Raw genomic sequence first — 5,747 nt, 5'->3', positions numbered from 1 at the left:
TAGCTTAGTAGACCATCTAGGGTTTTGTTTAAGGGCTGCAAGTCAAGGCCAAGAGGGCATGAGCCAAGGCAATGGGGTAAGGGCCAAGGCTGCCCCATGCTTGCCATGGCACTGCCCATGACCACGAGAGCCTTCACGGCTCATGGTGGCCACCACGGATCGTGGTGCCATTAGTGGTGGTGAGGCAGTGTGCCCGTCAAGGCTGCCTAAGTTGGCCTCCTCCCCACGAGCCACTTCACGGCTCGTGAAAGCCTTGACGGCTTGTGGGAGTGGCCGTGAAGATGCCTTCAACTTGTGAAGGCCAAGCCACTGCCCAAGGACCACGGGCAGGACCATGGCTCGTGGTCTTAACCACGGCTCGTGAGCCTTGTCGTGGTGCCTGGGAGTAAGCTGCCTAGTGAGGGGTATTTAGGGAAATTTCGATTTAGGTCCAATTAAAGTAAGGTCGTTTTGGGTAAGTTTAGGGTCACTATAAAAGTCGTTTTTAGGTCAAATTCACCCAAACTAAGTCATTTTTCACAAACACCCAAATCAAATAAAAAAGTTCATCTCCTACACAATATTTCTCTCTCTAGAACTCAAGGAAGAAGAAGAGTAGAATTGGAGCTAGGGCTTGAAGAAACAAGGCTTCTTCCTTCAATTTCTTTGGAGAATCATCATCAAGGTGTGGTAGCTCTTCATCTATGGGAAAATTTCACCCATAGATCCCCTCCAAAACTAGATTTCAAAGCTTGCAATTTCCCAAAAGTTAGGGTTTTACTCTAAGTCATGGATTCCTTTTCAAAAATGATTTCAATGATTTAATTGCTTTATATGATGATCAAATTTATGAATTACTACTGTTTTTATGATGAATTACCCAAGAATAAAGAATTCATGAATTCCCTTATTTTATCAAATTGGATCTCAAAGTGTGGGTGTGGATTGATGTTAGTAGAATGTTATAGATTTATGAATGTAATGAATTTATTACTTGAATTAGGTGATTATCCATGTCTAATGTAGTGATTCTACATGTGTTGATGAATCATGAACTATGGTCCTTGAAGGGCAATTTGTGATATATTGCATGTTTATAAAGGTTATGTATATGCTTTAGGATTTCCTTGAGACTAAAGTGATTATGGCTATGATGTAATGGTGGTGTTGTTGAAATGCTATTCTCACACACACTTATGAATGAAGTATGAATTGAGTTTCTATGATTATAATAATGTTGTGTTAATTGAAAGGTTATTCTCAATCATACCCTTATGAATGATGATGACATGTTGTGAAAGGTTTTCTCATATATTGATGAACCTTGAAGCGGTAGGCTAAGTGCACCCTTTCATGTGTAATCAAAACTATCTTAATTGATGTAATTCAAATTGGTAGGTTAATGACACTCTTTCATGAGTGATAATGAAGCAATCTAATGAGTTGTCTTGAATCGGTAGGTCAAGGACTCCCTTTCATGAGTAATGGGTGATCCATTCTAATGAGTTGTCTTGGATCGATAGGCCAAGGGCACCCTTTCATGATAAGTTAATGAGCTATTCTAGTAAAGTACCTTGATTCAGTAGGCCAAGGGCACCCTTTCATGAGTATTGGAGTCAAGTCAAGATTTAATAACTACTCTGTGAGAATGTAATGCTTAGTACCGAGTGGATAATGAATGAGATAGAAGCTTTCCCGTAGTAAGGTTGGGTTTCTACAAGAAATTTCTTGAGATGGAAACTCCCCTATAGTAAGGTTGGGTTTCTAGCGGCAATCTCCTTATCACATAACTATGTGTCTGCATAGGTCTTTAGCTAGTGGATCCACCTAAGCTAAGAGTTACTAGTCCTACCTTAGGCAAGTAGGACACCTCTTTTTGGTGTGGGGGCATGACACCGAATTCCATGTTTAGCTCACATGGTCTATGTCGGTTAAGGCTTATTTTCCACCATGATATGAACAAGAACATGAGTTATGAACTATGCTTCCTCAAGAGGCTCTACTTAGTGTGAGTGGGGGTATGGGACTTCATTCATACATTGCACAAGTAGGCTTTGAGAGTGGTCATGGTGAGTTTCTCTTATGATATGAAGGTTTATGAAGTGATGCATACTTAATGTGGATTGTGGCTAAGAGTTGCTTTCCTTAATGTAAGTCATTGTACATAAATGTTTCCTTGTATATGAGTAGTAAACCAATGAAGAGACCAAAGGATGGTAAGTATGACTATGGTGGCCTAAAAGTGGTACTTAGTGTAGATGGGATTATGAGATCTTTATCTATGCATTGCACAAATATGACTTAAGACTACGTAGGTAATTATGTTATTATGATGAGATGATCTTGGTATTTGACTATGTATGTGAACCATGTCTTATGATAGTTGATGTTTGCATTATGTCTATATTGGAGGCTATACTTATGATTATGCTGTTCTTTATTATATGATGAACTATACATGAGTTTTCTTATGAAGTATGTTTTCCAACTATTTCAAAGATGATGCTTCAAAATTTGCATATAGCATGGCTTCAACTAAAATGTCCCTTTTAGCATCTTTTCAAAGTTTTAATGCATCGCTATCATACTTAGTGCATTTTGGTACTAACCCATATTTTTATACATTTTTCCAAAGTGTAGGGATTGGCACTCAATTTGGTTCCCCATGTGGCTAGAGCTTGGAATTGATCATTCTCCTTGCTAGTTGGTGAGTCCTCAAGATTAGAGACGAGTATCTTCATTTAGTAGTTTCATTCTAGTTGTTTCATTTGAGAACTATGTTGTAAGGGTTGTGTCCCTATTTGAGATTTTGATTGTATTAGATGGCTAATGGAGATAAGTCTAGACTTCCGCTTGCTTTTATAAAAGACTTCGATTGTAAAGAAAAGTTTTAAATTCCACATCATTTCTATTTATCTTATGTTATGATATGCTAAGGACTTGTATGAGAACCATTCGGGGTTGAGTACACCGTGTCACATCTAGGGTGTACCCCTAGGTCATGACATCCTGTTAACCAAAACATTAAATTAAACATTAGTTACTTTAAATACAAACCAATCACATATTTACTTTCCGCAATAATTTTATTTTGGAAATAATAACAACAATCGAGTAAGGGCTTACTAAAGCTATTTTTGTAAGCAAATTCTCTGTGTGATCGACCTCAACTTAGTTGAGTTCTATAAATTGAAATCGACCATTTATACTTCTTAATTGAAGTGTAAGTTTGGACGTATCAAAAATAAACAAAAAATCAAAGAATTTAGGTAATTCCTAAAAAAATAGTCAGTAAATGCGGAAATGGGCGTTAAGAAAATAGTGTGAGTATACGTGGTGGTTCCCCAACTCATTATGGAGGTCCTCATAAAGTTTTTTGAGAAAAATATTTTGGGATCTCCAGGGTACCAGATCCATGGGTTAATGCACATGAAAAATTGAGGAATTTAGGTAATTCCTAAAAAGGTTTGTAAATGCGGAAATGGGCGTTAAAAATGGTGTTAGTAAATGTGGTAGTTCCCCAACTCATTATGAATGTCCTCATAAAACTTTTTTATAAAAAAAATTTGGGTGCTCCAAGGAGCCAGATCCATGGGCTAATACACACAAAAAATTGAAGAATTTGGGTAATTCTCAAAATGGTCTGTAAATGCGAAAATGGCGTAAAAACAGTATGAGTATACTTGGTGGTTCCCTAATTCATCATCGAAGTTCTCATAAAGTTTTTTTGGAAAAAAAAAATTGGGTGCTCCGGGGCACCAGAGCCATAGCTAATATACACAAAAAATCGAGGAATATAGGTAATTCCTAAAAAACGGTCTGTAAATACAGAAATGAGCGTTAAAAAATTATGTGAGTATACGTGGTTGTTCCCCAACTCATTACAGAGGTCCTTATAAAGTTTTTTGAGACAATAAATTTTGGGTGCTCTCGAGGCGCCAGATCCATGGGCTAATACGCATGAAAAATCAAGGAATTTAGTATTTCCTAAAAAAAATTTTGTAAATGCGGAAATAGGTGTTAAAATGGTGTGAGTATACGTGTTGGTTCCCCAACTCAATACGGAGGTCCTCATAAAGTTTTTTGATAAAAAAACTTGGGTGCTCTGGAGCGCCAAATCCATGGGCATTACATGAAAAACCCAGGTATTGGGTAATTCCTTCCAAAGGATCTGTAGATGCAAAAATGAGCGTTAAAAAAATGGTGTGAGTATACGTGGTGGTTCCAAACTCATTATGGATGTCCTCACATAATTTTTTGAGAAAAAAAGTTTTGGGTGCTCCGGGGCGCTAGATCCATGGGTAATACACAGGAAAAATCATTGAATTTGGGTAATTCCTAAAAAAGGGTCTATAAATGCAGAAATGAGTTTTACAAAATGGTGTGAGTGTACATGGTGGTTCCCCGACTCATTACGGAGGTCCTCATAAAGTTTCTTGAGAAAAAAAACTTTTGGGTGCTCCGAGGCGCCAAATACATGGACTAATACACACGAAAATCGAGATATTGGGGTAATTCTAAAAAAAGGGTCTGTAAATGCAAAAATGGGCTTTAAAAAATGGTGTGAGTATATGTGGGTGCTCCGAGGTGCCAAATACATGGACTAATACACACAAAAATTGAGATATTAGGGTAATTCTAAAAAAGGGTCTGTAAATGAAGAAGTGGGTGTTCAAAAATGGTGTGAGTCTATGGAGGTCCTCATTTTATATTTTTTGAGAAAAAAATTTTTTGGTGCTTTGGGGAGCCCGAACCATGGTCAGCGGATATGAAAATTGAGGAATTTGGGTACTTCCTAAAAATAGGTTTGTAAATGCGAAAATGGGTGTTAATACAATGGTGTGAGTATACGTGGTGATTCCCCAACTCATTACGGAAGTCTTCATAAAAAATTTTGAGAAAAGAAATTTTGGTGCTCCGGGGCGCCAAACTCATGGGCTAATACACACAAAAAATAAGAAATATGGGTAATTCCTAAAAAATGATTTGTTAATGCGGAAATGAGCGTTAAAAAATGGTGTGAGTATATGTGTGGTTCCCCAACTCATTACGGAGGTCCACATAATATTTTTTGAGAAAAAAATATTTGGGTACTCTAAGGCGCCAGATCCATGGGCATAATCGAAGAATTTGGGTAATTTCTAAAAAATGGTCTTTAAATGCGGAAATGGGCGTTAAAAAATAGTGTCAGTATACGTGGTGGTTCCCCAACTCATTACGGAGGTCCTCTTAAAGTTTTTTGAGAAAAATATTTTGGCTGCTCCGGGAAGCCAGATCCATGGGCATACACACGAAAAATCAAGTAATTTGGGTAATTCCTAAAAAAGGGTCTGTAAATGTGGAAATGGGTGTTAAAAAATGGTGTGCGTATACGTGGTGGTTCCCCAACTCATTACGAAGGCCCTCATAAAGTATTTTTGAGAAATAAATTTTGGATGCTCCGAGGCGCCAGATCCATGGGCTAATATATACGAAAAATGAGAAATTTGGGTAATTCCTAAAACAAGATTTGTTAATGCGGAAATAGGTGTTAAAAATTGTGTGTATATATGTGGTGGTTCCCCAACTCATTACGGAGGTCCGTATAAAATTTTTTGAGAAAATAATTTTGGTGCTCCAGGGCGCTAGATCCACGGGCATAATCAAGGAATTTAGATAATTCCTATAACAGAAAAGGGCCCAAAATACCCTCGAAGTATTGGAAATAATCCAAAACTACCATCCATCCACCTATTGGCTCCATAATACCCTTGTCATCCACCTTTGGG

The sequence above is a fragment of the Solanum tuberosum genome, unplaced genomic scaffold (assembly GCF_000226075.1).
Source record: "Solanum tuberosum cultivar DM 1-3 516 R44 unplaced genomic scaffold, SolTub_3.0 scf00487, whole genome shotgun sequence".
Taxonomy (NCBI): Eukaryota; Viridiplantae; Streptophyta; class Magnoliopsida; order Solanales; family Solanaceae; genus Solanum; species Solanum tuberosum.
The sequence above is the reverse complement of the archived record's forward strand: the minus strand, read 5'-3'. Positions refer to the sequence as shown.